This window comes from Enoplosus armatus, chromosome 4, assembly GCF_043641665.1.
Source record: "Enoplosus armatus isolate fEnoArm2 chromosome 4, fEnoArm2.hap1, whole genome shotgun sequence".
In the NCBI taxonomy this organism is placed as follows: Eukaryota; Metazoa; Chordata; class Actinopteri; order Centrarchiformes; family Enoplosidae; genus Enoplosus; species Enoplosus armatus.
In genome coordinates, this window is record NC_092183.1 from 21,752,894 (window position 1) to 21,771,165 (window position 18,272).

At 40.6% G+C, this 18,272-nt stretch overlaps 1 pseudogene; it reads left to right on the forward strand.

The window, feature by feature from the left end:
- Positions 1 to 2,451: 2,451 nt before the first annotated feature.
- On the forward strand, positions 2,452 to 11,529 carry LOC139283832 (folylpolyglutamate synthase, mitochondrial-like; annotated as a pseudogene).
- The last annotated feature ends 6,743 nt before the right edge of the window (positions 11,530 to 18,272 follow it).

An 18,272-nucleotide genomic window follows, 5' to 3' on the forward strand; every position in this document is an offset into this window, starting at 1 on the left:
TTGGCTAATCGTTAGTTCCCCTTTGTGCTCATTGGATCAATTGCTTTGACCACATGCCAGACCAGAAGCAGTCAACCTCCTGGAGTGGGCGGATTCAAAGGTCATCTCATCCAGAATGCAGCAGCCTGGCTTGGTCTTCAACCTACCCATGTTTTCCTGCACTACACCGATCCTCCACACCCTGCACTGGTTAACAGTGGCTGCTGGAATCCGATTCAAGACACTGGTACTTGCCTACCGTGCTGCGAATGGCTCAGGCCCATCCTACTTCCAGGACATGGTCAAACCATGATGCGAGGCCGTGACAAAATCTGATTGAATGAATTGAAAACTGTGAATGTCCGTAGTCAACTGATTGAGTTGGATGCCAGAAAAGGAGGAAAAAACACCAATATCAATAACTTGAGTAAGCATGAGGATAGTCTTCCAAATGTCATGGCAATCTGCCCAGTAGCTGTTCAGATATCTTACTCTGGACCAAACTCTTGGACTGATTTCTACACCAAAGTGTTTGTCAGTAACAGTAAATGCATGAACTTTACCAGAACAGCTGTGTTTGAATTGTAAGGTTAATTGCAAGCTGCAATCAGTGGTGGTTTGTGGTATACTGTACTGTGACATAGGCAGTGGCCAAGAGTGCCAATGCATTGGGAACACACGGAATAAGGTAAAGCAAGCGTTTGGTGGTTATGAAGGTCTTGAAATACATTTCATGATAGATTAGAAGTACAGTTTAGGCTCATTCAGAGCCTAACTCTCATTTGTTCAGGGCATCAAAACATCCATTACCTACAATAAAAGGCAACAAAAAGACTTTTCAGAGCAACAAATTGATTTGGCCCTCAAATTGCTTGAGGTGTTACAGTAAAACAATGAATGAAGTAACTACATCAATAAATCTGCCAACCATAAGTTAATCACCAATCTGTGTGTATGCACTGTAACTCTGGTTAAGTAGCTTTAGGTCTGAGTCCTTTTCTAGGACATGTTAACATTATACCCTTACACATTTACAACTGCTATGGATTTGGCTTTTCCAGGTAGTAGGAGTTACTACTTGAGCATTATTTAGCGAAACCATCCACTCCTAGTTGCCACGCATGTGCAGTTTAATGATCGAATAATCTATCTGTCTAGACCGGTAGATATACAGAGAGATAGATGTCGAAACATATGGAGAGAATGTTTGATGCAAAATTTCACCAGGCTCCAATTAGTCAAGGCTAAACTTGGGAAGAGTGCAGTTAAATATGACCATGTTCTCTGTTTTTGACATTGTACACTTACAAATCCCCTAAAGTTCTACTTTGCCTCAAATGTCACTAAGACTAATAATAAAACATGTTAAGTCTATTGATAGGCAGACACAGCTTCATGCGTGAGATAAGCGAAAATCTTCGCAGCTCTTTGACCATCAACTCCACATCTTACTCTCCCGTCTGGTGATGTTACAGGCCGTCAGTACTTTGAAAAACTGAAGTGTGTAGTTTCATTTTTGAGTGTACAGCACTCACAAATCAAAAAATAACATGATAAAAAAATGTGACAAAATATGATTTTTGAAAATGCTGAGGTGGCCAATGAGGCCAATTTGTTTGTTTTTAAAAAATTTTCATTGTTACATTATTCTAAGAATTAAGAACATGATGATCAAATATCACCATTTTTTTGATTAATCATGAAATGCTTAAACTAAAATCAAGCTGCTCTGTTCATGTAACATACAGCTCAGTTCAGGTGGGTGGCCACCTTCTCCTAAAATCTATACAGCTAAACAAACAGACAAAGGGACTTGAATATTATCATGTGTCCAGGCAGCTTAACCTCATCTTTTGACAACCGAGCTGATCCAAGACCACACCGGAGGCTCATCTCTGATGGATTGTGAAGTAGGAAGTCAGAGCACTTCACCTTGAAATCCAGGAAATCCATTTGACCAATTTATTGCTACCGATGAGGTTCACTTGCTCGGCTCATATCAGGAAGTATCTTGCATTCAGGGTCATTGCTTTAAACTGCTTCATTGTGATTTGTTTAAAGGAAAAGACTACATTGAAAAGTATCATCTTTTCTTTTTTTCTTTCTTTTTAGTTAATTAAAATTGAATGTGGAAACTAATTGACTTGTTAAGATAGATATTTTGACAGTGCTGGTCCACTGTCTCCATATATGTGTCTTTCCTCTGGCAGCATGTTTTTAATGAGGCTGTAAACGGGCAGAAATGTTGTGCAAACAGCCGCCTCGTGCTGAAGAAAAAAAAAAAAAAAAAGAAGGGACAGGAACCTGATCGCACTAGTTTGATACCTCTCACGCTCAGCTCGACTCAAAGCCACCAAGAGAGTTTATTAGTTGTGTTCATTTTATTGGCTTCTGCTGCATGTAAATTCACATTTCAGTAGTTTTTCGTGGAGGAGTGATTGGCTGTTTATTCACTGATAAGGCTTTACTACCATGGTGCTGGGTCAAACTGCCGCCGTGAGCAGGGCCAAAACTTTTCAAGTGAGTATTATTAAACATGTGAGGTTACCATGAGTATTTTAATGTACATTCATGCTTCATTAATGATGTAAATAAATAGGTTACTTTTTCTAACATGCTTTCATTTTTGCTGAATTGTAGCTCCTAAAAATGTCACCGTGTGTGTGTGTGTGTGTGTGTGTGTGTGTGTGTGTGTGTGTGTCTGTGCATGTTCTCAGGGAGCTGTGTGTGTCTTGAACAGCCTGCAGAACTATGCTGCAGTGTTGGAGCGGCTGCGTGGACGTCAGGAGAACCCAGGCCAGCAGCTCCACGCCATGCAGGGATTCCTCCATCGCACTGGCATTACTGTACGTACGAAACATTACAATTATTACAATTATTCAATCCAAGTGTGGCTGAATAATTCCCATTCTTCTGTTTGTGTTTGATGTGAGAGGAGCCCTGAGCAATTAGAGACAGACACAGGCACACCCATTCTGTTTTCTTTCATTAAGGTTTCCAATCTTACTAGTCGAGGTAAAACTCAGTGTGCAGAGAACAAAGACCCAAATAAAAAGATCATCTTCTGTCTTAATTAACCCATAACCCCGCCAAATGACATGAGTAGCTTACTTAAATAGCCACGGGTGATGGCCATAGCTTGAACCTTGCCTGACTTTCCAAGTAGTATGGCCAGATTGCATCTTTCCAGTTAGTTACATGAGTGCTATGCTTTATAAAAGTGGTGGAAGAAGTATTTGGATCCCTTAAGCAAAAGTACTAATACCATAATGTAAACATACTCCATTACAAGGAAAAGCCATGCAATCCTAATCTTACTTAAGTAAAAGTGCATAAATAAGTATTAACAGCAAAATGTGCAAAATTTGAGTATCAAAAGTGCTCACTGTTACCTTCTAAAGTGCTATACTATATTACTTGATTATTATTATTATTATTATTATTAATGCATTAACGTGCACATAGCATTTATATGTTAAAGCTGGTTGAGGTGGGGCTAATTTTAACTACTTGTTATAGTTTAATCTATAACAATGCATCATATTATATCAGTTCGGTTGATCTTGCGTTTTGTGTCAGATGGTATTCTGCAAAGCAGCTAATAACTGTAGTTGTATATAATTAAGCAACATTATGTTGCAAATAATGTAATGTAATGGAGTAAAAAGTACAATATCTCCCTGTGAAATGTCGTGAAATATAAAGTAATATAACATGAAGCACCTCAAAACTGCACTCAAAGTATGCACAGTGACTCATGTTAATTTTTCTGTTGCATTTCCCACTGGGCTGCAGTGTAAAAGAGACCCTCGGGTGTCCATCAGAATGCCTATGGTATCTGGTCCCAGGCAGAAAACACCATAAAGACTTACATTTGTAATGCTGTTTTATAGGACTACATCACTCACCTGCATTGATCTTAATGTATAGTTTACTGCCACCTCGGTAAGTTCCCTCATGGTTATTTGTGCATTTCTTCAGGTGGGTGAACTGGACAAACTCAACATCATCCATGTCACTGGGACCAAAGGAAAGGTATGAAAACAGCAAAAACCAGTATTTTACTGCACTCAAATTTGTCAATGAAACGCCGCTATGACTGATGAAATGCTACTTTCCTTTTTTTTTTCTTCCAGGGATCAACATGTGCTTTTACTGAAAGAATACTCAGGAGTCACGGCTTTCGGACTGGATTTTACAGGTACAACAAAAGAACTGAGTGGGGTTTTGTTTGATGCATTAACAAATGGAGAATGAAATGTTATAGGAACATTATAGTTGTATTGGAGCTTTCATTATAATGAAGAGGTTAGTGTTCGCACAGAGACACACAGATACCCTGCAGAAGCCATAAAATATTATACAAATACTGTATTATAGCGATAGCATACAAAATCTCATTGAACCGTGGTATGTTTTAAAAAGATTTGATTCTGCAGATAAAAACAACCGTTATGATTACATCATAATCCCCCCCCCACACACACAAACAGAATTTGGCATTCAAATGGTAATGTTCTTCAGTTTGTAGTCTGGACTTTGTCATACTGGTTTGCTCTCCAACTAATTAATGGTTAACCAACACTGCTGTTACAAGCCTGCCTCTCTGAGAGATAGTAAGAGTTTATCTCTAGTTTGTTTTGGGCAGGAACAGTAGTGTCCACAGTCTTTAAACTTCTTCAAAGACTCCACATGTGAGAGCTGTTGACTGTGGAAAAATTACACTTATGTAGAACTGAATCATGGCTCAAAGCAGAAAAAAAAGCCCAAATAGGTAGAGAATGTTATTGCTGTGTTCATAGGTGCACATACAATGCTGTACTTTTCTGTCATAGTAGCTGGTCGAGATGTTGCTGTAGCTGAAATTACAGGTATAGAACAATCAGGGTAACCATATCATGGTTGTTGGTGAAATGATGTGAAAACAATGCTGGCCAATAATAGCCCTGTTGTTGTTACTCAAAGGCTTGGGCCACTTGTAGTAGAAAATTGTAACAACGAAAAATGTACAATAATTAGAATATGATGGACGGCACATCAGTTTATGAAATAACAACACTTTTTCCAGCAATCTAAATGAATGACTTTATGAATGAATTTAAATTTTGTTCTGTTAAAGACAGAAGAGTAGCCCTTTTCCACAGCAGACATTTTGACATGTCCTAGCAGGAGGAGCACAGCTGTATTTAATAAGTAGTAGTCAACATGTTTAACTGTATTATCTTAATGCAAACAGAATAAATCGATGTACATTCATTGATTTGCAAATAAGTTAATTAAAGAACGTACCTGCCTGTGTTTAATCCATAGTGATTTTCATGTTTTAATTTCACTTTAATGAAACAACGCTTTTGGTGCTTAACCATTCCAAAATCCGGTGGATGAACTCAAGACTGTTTTTGGAGTTTCTGAGAAGTTCACTATGTTAGATTTTTAGGGCCTGGATGGTAACCCTAGATTTGTGAAACTCTTGCACGCAGTTTGGTTAGGCATCAAAACTGCTTGGTTAGGTTTAGGAAAAGATCATGGTTTGGGTTAAAATAATAAGTCAACGTTGGCTTAGGGTTGGGGTTAGGGTCACGAGAGTTTTGCGTATCTAGGGTTACCAACTAGATACAACCTTATTTTAGCAGTGAAAATAACCTCAGTCTTTCTGCCCTCAGCTCTCCACACTTGGTTCATGTCAGAGAAAGAATACGCATCAATGGATGGCCAATCAGCAAGCAGCTTTTCACTAAGTACTTTTGGGAAGCTTATGAGCGGTTAGAGGACACAAAGGTAGGCTCATGATTTCAGTCCATGTGACTTCAATGAAGGTTCAATGATCTGGTTTTAATGCCAAATAAAAACCTACTAAACATGAGCAAATGCATCAATTCTCATGACTCTCAGGTGTGTTGGTGCAGATACAACGGCGCTGCTGTCATTGATATTGTACTTCTGTAAATTGAGGGACTCGCCAGAGGTAGATTGATAAGAGAATGTTTAAAACTGAAAGAGCAGAGGAACGCCTGCACCAAATTTTATGGCATTTTCATGGTTGAGACACTTCGGTCTCAATTTCAGTGTGGTCCAACACACTCAACAAACCTTAAGCACAGGGTTGGCAGATGTGAAAATGCTCACAGGGAACGTTTTTTGTCACAGCCACGTGGGTCAGCCTGAAAGGTGTCATTTCGACAGTATTTGAAGTATTTAGACATTTTGGAATGAAGATCGGTCACATTCAAAAATAGCAAATATTCCTACCAGATCCAGAAACATTATTATTAGTGGCAGCCTTGTAGAAAAAAGTCAGTCAAGCCCTGTTGTTGATCAGGACTGCAGTAGACTTCACTCCTGACAAAGTCCATAAATCAAGCTTTTATTGTTTCTTGATTTACAACATGTAATCTGTAACAGTGTTATCCATTATGTGCCCTGCAAAAACATGATAGGTCAGGTATCTTATAGGCCACACTTAGCTGCCATATTTAGGATCTTTTAAATTAAGCTATTTTTGTACCTGTAGATCATTTTGCTATTTCAAGGTCAGTGAGGAGTCTTTTAAGGGGACATTTTCCAAAACAATTACATTTTAACTGATTTTTGACTTGAATTTACAGGATGTCCATGGAGGCACCATGCCCTTCTTTTTCCAGTTCCTGACTCTGCTGGTCTTCCACGTCTTCTTGAAGGAGCAGGTGAGCTGCACACACACACACACACACACACATGTAGACATAGGTCACTTCTGGGGACACATTGACTTACAGTAATTTCCTGGAGGCTTACCCTAACCGTAACCTTAACCTTAACCCAATTGGACAAACCCCCCCCCCCCCCCCCCCACCCCCCCCCACACACACACACACAATAAGCCTTAATCTGTTCTCAATAACATTTCTGTAAACTCAGGTGGATTTGGCAGTGATTGAAGTTGGGATTGGAGGGCAGTACGACTGCACAAACATAATCAGGTAATGTTTTCAGCAATGTGATGACTATGGCAAATATGGGTTAATCATCTGGCTTAATAAAAGCAAACGAAATGTTTTCTGTTCACGCTGCAGTAGCTGAACAGTATGTGTGGTCCACAGGAAGCCATGGGTGTGTGGGATCACATCTCTTGGTTTTGATCACTGCAGTTTGCTTGGAGACACCATTGAGGAGATCGCTTGGCAGAAGGCTGGGATATTCAAGGTCAAACAAAGCCCCAACACAAGTGTTACAAACAAATGAGACAAAATGACCACGCTATATGAGCTTTATTTACAGTAATCAGGTATTCTCGTTGAGATCAAGAGCTCTTTTGCAAGTGAGACCTGAGGCCTGGACTACGAAGCAGTATTTGAGGTTAGCGAGGTAACTTCAGGGTTAACCCTGGGTTTTCAGGGTTACTAAGGTGGTTCACTTCTTACCGGGGTACATCGCCATGGTAACTTATGCTGCAACTTAACCTGCTCCGGAGCAGGCTGTGTTCGAGATAACGGATCAACTTGTATAAAAGCACTACTGACCAATCAAATGTCTTGGAAAACGGCATCAAGATCCCGTGTCGTGAGAGGGTCTGGGGCAGAGAGCTTTCCCTGACGGAGATATAGATTCTGGTCAGAGGGAATGACTTATGTGTGCATTTCATTGTGCTTTTGTATACTGGTATCATCCTGTAGCAGAGACTGACTGAAGCACTAAAGCCTTGTACTTGTTGTAATTAAAACCCTAACCCTCTGAGTGCAGCAGAGGGAAAGAACAACAAACTAAAAGTGCATATACATACAAAAAACATAACCAGACTTAACAAAAGCACATAGATCAGAGCATCAGAGACAATAACATACATCACTAAATTGATTTGCAGCTAAAAGTAATTCTGTAATTCATTCTATTTATAAGGCGCAAATTAGTGTTTTATTACACAAAACAGGAAGGTGGCACTTTTCTTCCACAATTTTCATTCTCCTCAACAAGGCACTCTGGCCTGTTTGTAAATTTTTAAACCAATCACAATGGTCTTGGGCAAGGGGAGGAGAATTCCCCCTGAAATAATCAGCCAATGGCAGGCTTATCCCAACAGCCTACATCCGGTGACTCCAACTAGTGGTTCAGTGTTCTGATGACTGCCTCTGTCCTCAGCCAGGTGTCCCAGCATTCACCGTCAGACAGCAGCCCAGCACCCTGAGAGTCCTGCAGCGCAGAGCCGAAGAGATCAGGGTGAGGAGACTGTCAAGCCTTCAGCCTCTACTTAGCCCCAGCAAATCTAAACATGTGACTGAAACATGACAATAATGTTACACTTCTGTGACACGGATCCAAACAAAATGTTAAAAAAAATGATATGGATAAAAGGGACAATCAAAACCCACAGTGGATCTCTGTAGGCTAGGAAAGAACATTTCTGAAGGTATTCAAGTACAATACAATAAAATCCCAAAAAAATATGACCACTAAAGCCGTAATGACCTTTTGGCTGTTGTTGTTGTGTAGCTGTAGGCTGACACTGAGTGTGATTCTCATTTTCAAAGCTGAGATACTTCAGTTGTAACATCTCCAGCAGTCAGAAGGCAGCTCGGTCAGAAAAAAACATCTCCACTGTTTGAATCACGCTGTGGCCTTCAGCTGGAGGGAGGATTTGTTATTCTTATAGACTTTTCTGTGTAATAAAGGCCTCATTAATCTCTGTCCTCTGCAGTGTCCTCTGTGGGTCTGTCCTGAGCTGGATTGGTATGAAGCTGTGGTCGGCCCTGTGAGCCTCGGACTGGCGGGAAGACACCAGCGCTTGAATGCGTCACTTGCCCTTCAGCTCAGCTACAGCTGGCTGCAGCGCCACAAGGCAGAGGAGAGAGGGGGTAGGTGTGTTTCCTAAATGCACCGTGGAAAACGTTTTTGTCCAAATATGATTCGGAAACGTTTGCATCTTTCAAATGGAGAGCAAAGACTACAAAGTCATTAAAAATCTCTTACCATATCAAACAATATGAAAATACACAACCTGGACATACATAGCAATAGGATTTAGGATATTTAGTTGGTGCCCTTAAGCAAATCATTCTTTCTTTAATGGTACAATACTGAAAATGTAAATATCATGTTTGAAAGAACCGCACACCTGACACCTTCAATGTCAATTGGAACCAGCATAATACAAGGAGAGCAAAAACCACAAGTAGCGAAACATCAGGATGTTTACATTGAAATGAAGCAATGCGTCCACGCAAAAAGTTACACATATCAAAATAAGAGGTAACGCAGGAAAGAGCAAACATTAATGTTAAGTATCCTTGGAGTAAATGTGTGCAAATAAGTATAGAATATGATCAGAAATGACAAACAATCTATAAAAAAAGAAAAACAAGAATAAACAAATGCATCCTTGTCAAAATGGCACACATAAATCTCATATGCATTTGTTGCTATTGTCTTTGAGGGGAAATAGAAAGAACCCCACACCGAAAGTTAAAGAAGACGGTGAACTCCATGATCTAAACACGCCAAGAAGCTGCAACATTATAGAAGAGGTCGGAAGTTAAATACTACAATTTGGCGGCTTTTATTCTGAAGAAGGCAACATGTTGCTTCATAAGAATTATTAGTGAGTGCCAACACCCCACACCTCACTGCAATAGGTTAGGGTTTCCTCTCAGTTCTTCATACATTGCCTGAGTATTGTTAAAGATAAGGCGGGCTGTGATGAAACCTTAACAGATGTGGCTCCTTGCAGATGGCCTCAGATTAGCTGGAGCGGCCGACTGCAGACCGGGCTCCCAGGCAGTCACTTTCCAGCCCAGCACGGCCATGCTGAAAGGTGCGTTTCTAAAAACAAGTTCATCCTCTGCTAAAATATGCGGCTTTGACTGTTCTGACCCAGAAAACATTGACATGGCAGAGTGGATCAATCTAAGGGCTGTCTGTAGATGTCCACAGTGGTTTTGTAACTTAAATATCCCTCTGGTGTTATTTCCAAACTGTTTTCAAAGTTGTATGAGTAAGTTAATTCCCTTCTCCACGTCATCATAATCTATGAGATGCCTGCAGATATGTTATTTTATTCCAATTGTTTGTCTCCGTGTGCAACCTAATTGTTTCAGTTTGCATGCTCCACATTTCCTCCTCACAAAATGTAAAGCCCGCCTGAAAACCTACTTTTAAACGCGTGCAATAAGGGTGTCTTCTTCTCCCATCCTAATACCTCCAGGTCTACAGGAGACAGAGTGGTTAGGACGAAGCCAGACGCTCAGGCAAGGTTCTGTCACATATTACCTGGACGGAGCCCATACCTCCGCCAGCATGGAGGCCTGCGTCTGCTGGTTCAGACAGGAGACGCAGCAGAGAGACCGGACTCGGTATGAGAACACGGCAGTTGAAACTCAAATTGGACATACGTTAGGGTTTAAACTCCAATATATAGTTCAGACACTGACCCCAAAATCCAAACTCAGGGCTGAACAGGTTCTAAACAAGACAGTCTGCTTGTGTTATGACGAGGGCTGAAGTCCAACTATTTCTTCAGTGGAAAGTAGTTCCAATGAAAACTGCTCGTGGAGAGGTCCGCGGATACAAGTGGGACAGTGATTGTTGCTGTTAAACCCCACTTTGTGGAGGCGGAAATCTCAAAACCAAACATGTCTGTGCGGCTGACGCCAGTTTTTAGTCATTTTGGGACCCTTTAAAGAGAGAATGCATTAGATCTCCTTCTGTCTTACAGAGGCCCTGCAGTCAGAATCTTGCTCTTCAACACAACAGGAGAGAGGGACTCTGCTGCTTTACTCAGACTGCTGGTGGTGAGTGTGACACAAACTACAGTGCTCCTATGTAAGCAAACTAAAAAGCACCTCTGCGTGTCTATGTGCCATCAAACCACGTGACTCTGTGTGACTTGCAGCCCTGCCAGTTTGACTACGCGCTGTTCTGCCCCAACATTACCGAAACACCCGCAAGCAGTGCAGGTGAGACGAGACGACAACGCTGATGTATTGTCATTAAACTGTATTTTAATGTATTAATGTGTTGTGTATTATTAATGATGAATGTATTATTAAGAAAGTAAGTGATTTAGCTATCTAATACACAGTGACGTACGCTGAGGGATCTGGTGCACTTTGGTAGGATCAGTGTTTGAGCTGATGGATGCTGAGGGCGCCAGAGGTCCTGTCAGATGTAAAAGTAGTCCATCCATTTACAAAGAGGAAAGTCTTCTCACATGCTCTCTTGCCTTTTCCTGTGCCACTGTCCTCTGCAGATCACCACAGCACCGGTGTGTGCGCGCAGCACCCGCTGGCTCGGTGCAGAGAAAACCAGAGCAGCTGGCAGAGCCTGAATGCAGCAGAGGCAATGAGCCCCCGCCGTCGCCCTCTGGTGAGCAGCTCTGTGAGCTGCAGCCTGGTGTTCCCCTGCATCCTCAGCGCCCTCCGGTGGATCGGCCGGAGAGAGGAGCTGGAGTCGGCCCCTCCTCAGTCCACTGAGCTCCCCGACAGGCTCAGAGAGGGAGGTCACATCTCCGTGCTGGTGACTGGCAGTCTGTACCTGGTGGGAGGAGTGCTGAAACATCTGGAACCTTCACTCGACTCGTAGAGGATCAGAAATCATCATCACCACTGACCACTGTAATCAGTTTATAGGAACATGTTCTCTATGAGCTTATAGTGACTTTCTCCATGTAGCATCACTGCTGTACCTGCTGTATCTAATCTTTTCTGCTCAATAGTTATTTGAAGTGGCCTTACAACAATATTCCTATAATATTCCTATCTGGAAACATTATCTGTTATGCTCAACAGTCCGTATAGTAAATGTTAAGTATTTCATGTTTTATTTATCCTCTGTGGTATTACTGTAGCGTAATGTATCTTGATCTTTTATTGCATCCACATATTTTTTGTGGGCTTATACTAATGTACTGTTTCTACATTTACAGTGGCAGTACTTCCTACTTGATATTGTTGGAGAGTTTCATGGTGTCACTATGACATCGAGTAACAAATATTATTACTTTGACTATATAGCCAAACGTATACGGACCCACCCTTCTGGTTTCAGGCTGTCCACCAGATGTTGGAACCCTGGCTGCAGGGATTTGCTCCCATTCAGCCACGACAAGCATTAGCGAGGTCCAACAATGACGTTAAGTGATAAGGTCCGGCTCACAGTCGGGGTTCCAGTTCATCCCAGAGGCGGCTTTTGTGCACGGGGGCATTGTCTTGTTGAAGCAGGAATAGGACAAACACAATTTTCATTTGAATTTAAAGGGCTCACACCATGAAAAGCACAAGAGTACACAAAAGTATGCGTACATGGTGTGTCTACATACTTTTAGCCATATAGTGTGTAATCATACCAAATAATGTAAGATGAATATAACATAAGATGTAACAACAAAACACCTATTGGGACAACATTCCTTTCGGGGAAAAATGTACTGTGATGTGAAATTTTATACAGATATCTTGTACAGTGTGTCCCACATATGTTGACTTGATTGACAGCTCACGGTCCATAGGTGTCCCCTATGCAGACTTCTGAAGTTTCCAGCTTCGTCTTTCACTCTTTCTTTTCATCTGCTTAATATAAGATCACTCACTAAATACAGCATAATATCAGCCCATGAAATTACTGCTGCAATCTATGACATTATGCACAACATTCACGACAACATATGTATTTATCTTAGAGTGTTTAGGGGTCTCAATAGTGTGTTTATAGTGAATTTAATATTTTTCCTAATAGTATTCCTGTCACATCACTACTTTATCAGATTTAGCTCATTTTCTTTCATTTTAAACAGGATTCAAACAGGTTTATTTATGAGTTTACAAGCATTTCATTTATCTTTCATTTTGGGTTCTCCATTTGGAAAGAAAATGGTTGATGACAAAGACTTAAAATTGGAATTAAATTTTAAAAAGCAAAATTGCACTATGTTTGATTAGCTACAACCAACCAACCATATCTGGGCCTTTTTCGATAAGTGCAAAGTACAAGCGTGACAGTGAAAAATGGAAGCAGTGTGTACTTTTAATACGGTACAGATTTCTTTTGCGCCTTGACTGTTAAATTGTGTTCGGCGAACTTTTTTCATGGAAAATGGAAATCCAGAGTTTTTGCCAATAAAATGTTCTCTTGCTCTGTTTTTTTTCTAAATCAGGAACAACTTCATTCTCTTATTTGGGTTTATAGTAACATTTTATTAGTCTTTTATGGTTATTATTACCAAATTAAAAGTAATTCATAATTTGAAGTTGTTGAAGTTTTACCCAGGTTAGCTAGGGCCGCTGTGGATGTGGAAAATTAGGATTTTAACAGCCAGGATGGGATGATAAGAGTTTCCTGTAGTCATTACGTTTTATATGCAAATTAACAATTCATATATATATGAATATTTTTCCCTAAACATGAAATGTTCTCAGTTAAATGTGCAGGGCGAGACATGGTGAAAAAAAAGGGTTAATAACAATATAACGATTAGGAATTATTTGTTTAAGATACTTTGCTTCATGTTTGGTAGATGTATTAAGGTGACAGATCCAGAAGAACCATTTGTATGAAATTTGACTGACTATGTCTTTTTTTATATTTATGCTCTTTAATAATTTTAATTGTTCTGTACGTAAATGGACTCTTTCATTGTAATCAGAAATGACACTGAAGACATTGCACTGTTCTGATTAGTGCTCCGCATGACAAGTAAACTGACCTTCATGTGTAAAAGCTGAATGCTCCTTTAAATTGAGTTAAACCCTACTATTTCTAAATGTATGTGATTTCTCACTGTTATGTTGCGTATTAAACATATAGCATTCTCTTATAACAGGTATACAACAACTGCCACAAACTGCAGAGTCCTATAATACAGTGAACTTGCCGCACCAGAGCAATAAAAACATGTCTGTCTGGTCCGTCCTCTCTCCCCTGCTGCGAATTCCTTGTAGTAATGTCAGAGCTAAGCTGACAGACAGACACAATCTCAAAAGCTAAATGGAATGCAGTGTTTTACTATTATATTTGCCTTCAAATATTACAGGAGGAAGTTTGCTTTGATCCCTCTCAGCTTTGTTCCAATCCCTTTCATTACTTGAACATTTGAGCGGGCATACTTCAGACCGGGTTTGGGTGATGAAGGGTTAACGGAGGATGTTTTGGAAGGTCGTGGGGCCACTTGGGGGTGGGGGGGGAGCACTGCTGCGAGCCTCTGTCTTTCTGGCTTATTAGCCCCTCATCAAGATTACTGCAGACTGGAGGCCAGAGGACAGGACAACAGATTGAGGCCTGACAATCTCTTTATACCATACAGAGAAAATATCATTAGAGAAGAGGTCAGCTGTTTCTGGACGTTCTCATGTTGAACTGGGAGATTTAGCTGTACATCCCCCTAGTTTATTGGAAAGTATATAGTACAGTATGTTGCAGACTCCAGTCGTGCATGGATGACATCTTAATAGAAGCCAGGAGACAACAAAGACCCTCACACAGACAGGTAGTGAAGAAAGGCCCCAGTTGGCGTGTAAATCCCTTTATTGTGCTAATCAGGTATTAGCAACAGTCGGCGCAATTAGTGAAGTCACAACAGAGTTTTGGCAAGCCACTGTCAGGCAACAACATTTCTCCCTCAAATGAGAAACCTCAGGGATTCCGTCATGTATCTAGTGCTGATGCTCTTTAAGATGCTTGAGCAGGTCAGAATCCTCTTACTGGGACTCTCCACTATCCACACTAATTCCGACGTGGAGGGGGTGAACTACAGTGTTGTATTTTTCACAGCCTCTTATCATGACTTCAGCTGTCAGACTGCTTATAGTGAAACTCGTTTTCATTTAACCTGTATTTGCACAGGGAGGCTTTGGCGAGTTACATGCCCCTTTCAAGCAACCTTCACAATGTTACCTGCTGTCACAGCTGTGCACTACCAAGTACGTTTAGAAGGAAAACAGGTGCCTGATGTAGAAATAAGCCACATAAATTCAGTTCTTTGCTCACTTCAGTACCCCCTTTTTAATTGCAGGAAGGAATTGTGAAACTTTAATAGATGTTATGCTGATTTGGACAACTACTGCTCACATTTCCATTGAGTTTTGTACAGATGTTCATGGTCCCCAGAGTAAGTCCTAATGACTTCCGTGAACCTCTGACCTTTCCTCATCAAACTTAATATAAAGAAACATGGACTGCAGCACATTTAATGGAGCACATTCATGCTCTTCAAAAGATGGACCCTTTCCATTGTTGGAGTCTAGTGCCACAGGACAAAAAGTTAAGTCTGTAAATAAGATATTATTCTTCAAGGGTCAGCAATTAGATTCAACCATGGACCATGAATCATGGGTCTAAGACTTGATAAAGCTCCTCCAGAGCCACAGAGGACATTGTAAAACTGTGTTCCCAGGCTGAGTAGTACTAACCATGACTAGTAAATGAATGTTCATGTGTAGAATCGGTGGCGTGGCTCTTTAATCTCAAGACTTTTGTCTACTACCACCCTCTTTTAACCTGGTGGCTTTAAGAATGGCAAAACGGATTTGTCAGTGTGTTTGTTGTTTAGTTTGTATCACTTTAGCACTGTCAGATGTAATGAATGCTGCAACCTCTAGGGGCTGGTATCAGGCCTTTATAGAGTTTAAGTCTTAGTGCTACAATATCACCGGTGAGCACGCATGCACCTCAATTTTTCATACCAGTTTTGGGCTCTGCAACTTTTTGAAGTGCATCAAAAGAAACGTTTACATTTAGTTGAATACAAAGCTGAGCAGTTGTGGACATGTGACCATGGATGTGAGTGACAGTGGATTGGTTGTTAAATTGTTGAGTTTGAATGCCTCCCCATCTGAGCTCCAGCAGCATTCTTTGTTGGCAGAGTTTTAAAAAAAGAGGGAGTGAGGGGGTGAAGGTAAGGGTCACAAGGCAATTGGAGCTCTTTTGAGATGCCATTGTTGCGGAGGGCCAGACAGGAATGGATGTGAAGATGTGCAGGGGAGGGAAATGTGTGTTTGTGTGTGTGGGGGGAGAGATATAGACAGAAAGCGAGAAAGAGGGAGTGAGGATGAGATAGAGTACCCACTGCTACCCATCTCCAGTCTGGAACTTTATAAGGAACCCCATAAATTATAAATGGCCCTGTCCCTCCTCTCTCAGGGGAAGATGGGAAATGTTAGCTGGGATGCCTCTTGAAGAAAACACAGAATGAGAGGCATCATACTTTCTTTAAAAATCAATGTTACCTTTTGAACAACTAACCTTTCATTCCAGGTGCTTCAATCCTGCATGTGTCTGACATTGCTTCAAAAGCTTTGTTGAGTGTTATTCTGACTGTAGCGGCTGTGGTCCGGAGTGTTAATAGATGCTCCTCAGTGGGCAATGATTGACTGTTATAAACCTCTATTACCATTCAATAGCAGAATTAGCATTGGCTGCCCATTAGCACACAGCTGCCGCTCTTCCCACAGCTTGTAAAATACCACCAACAGTGTTCCGTCTTTAACTGCTCTGTGCAAGTGGACACTGGACGTTTGCAGACACAAGAGCAAGTGCGTTGTTCACCTCTGAGACACAAATTTTAACAGAATGGATTAATTAATTTTTTTAAATATGTATACGTATATGTCTTACAAAAAACGCATATCTGTGCACTAATCCCTGTGGGGGGTTATTTTAGTCAAGTTTAGGTTGAAGTTTTGCTCGGGTTTGTCCTTATTTCAAAGGGTCAGGTCACAAATTCTAAACAAATTACAATAAAAAAAGGTTTTCAGATATTTAAAAAGATAAGGCTGGTATTATTCTATGTTTTTCTTATTTCAACAAATCACATGAAAAGACCAAAGCCAACAATGTGCTAGTCTGTCTCTCACTACTTTCTGACTTCCCTGCTCTGTCTGTGGCTCTCAGCCCCAGGCTGCATTACCATACAGTGCAGGTGTAAAGGAGGTGCGAGTGTGGGCATCCTGTTAGTAGATCTAATTTTCCGGGCGTGAAGTTTATAACTGCTTGTGACTGTATTGTGCATTGTAAGCCTGTTTTTTTAGTATCCAGCAGATCCCTCAGAGCACTGCTCCGTATGGTACCATAAACTGCAAATACTGTGGGACAGATTGACTCGTTAATCCGGACAGTATTCGTTCATACAGATGATGACCCCCTGTCATGGTTTGTCTGCGCCCTGGATGAAGCTGGATTTATCTGTCCAACTGCTCTGAAACAAATACAACAAGGCTGGAACAGTCATCTAAGTGGTGGTCAAGTCATGAGAACACGCACACCTAAATTCATCTTCACGTCACCTGTAGATCATTAGATTACACTAATTTAAACCGTGTTGTACATGAACAAGATGTATTCCTCTTCAGTGGCAGTGAACACAACACGAGCCTGCTGATAACAGCTGTATTCAGAGCATTGAGATATTTAGGGCTGACAAACAGTAACGTTAACCGAACCGAAGTAGAGCCGCTAGCCCAGCTAACACAGGTACCCACACAGCAGCTAGGTTTCCATCCAAATGTAACTAAAATCTATTTAGTAGGGGCCTTATTACAACCACTTAATTAAATGCACAGTTGCAAGATAAAAATTCTAATTTATTGCTTCAGAGAAAACTTCATTTGATGAGTTGTGTTGACATAATAATGTTGGTAATTACATCAACTTAATATTGTGTGTAATTTAAACTCAAACTTCTGTGTTAATTGATTTAAAACAAAGTTCAAGTTGTAGTAACTTCATGAAATTGGCTTGATAACATCATTTTTCAGAAGAGAATTTCAAGTCCCCAACCCACTTAACTACGACTACGACTACAACTACATTGTAGTTGTAGTCATATTTAGCATGACTAACGCTAGTCATATTTAGCATTGTAATTTGGCCATCCTACCCTTTAGGTTAGCATAGCTTAGCTTAGCATAGGTTGTTTCAAAACTTGTCATAATTATGGTAATTAGTACATAACAATTAAAAATTTAGTTTAAATAATGTGGAAAAACTTGTTGGAACAACTTAATTTTAAAAACGTGTGCTTAGGCTACCAATTATTAAGTAAGTGTTAATTAATAATACCTCTGCTTGTCAATGAAAAGCTAATTCCCCTAACTCAATGTAGTCCATTGGTTGAACATGATTGATGCAAACTGTTGCGTTTTTTTGTTTGTTGTTGAGCCAAAGCATTTATTTTTAGAGTGTACACTTATTCCAGTGTCATGTAAGACTGATGAATGGTGGGAGCCACAAATCAAAGTGAGATCAAATGAAGTGATTAGTCTTTCAAATTCAGCGCAGTATATATCGAATAAATGTGTACCTCACTTTTCCAGGACAGAAAGACGGACCTACAG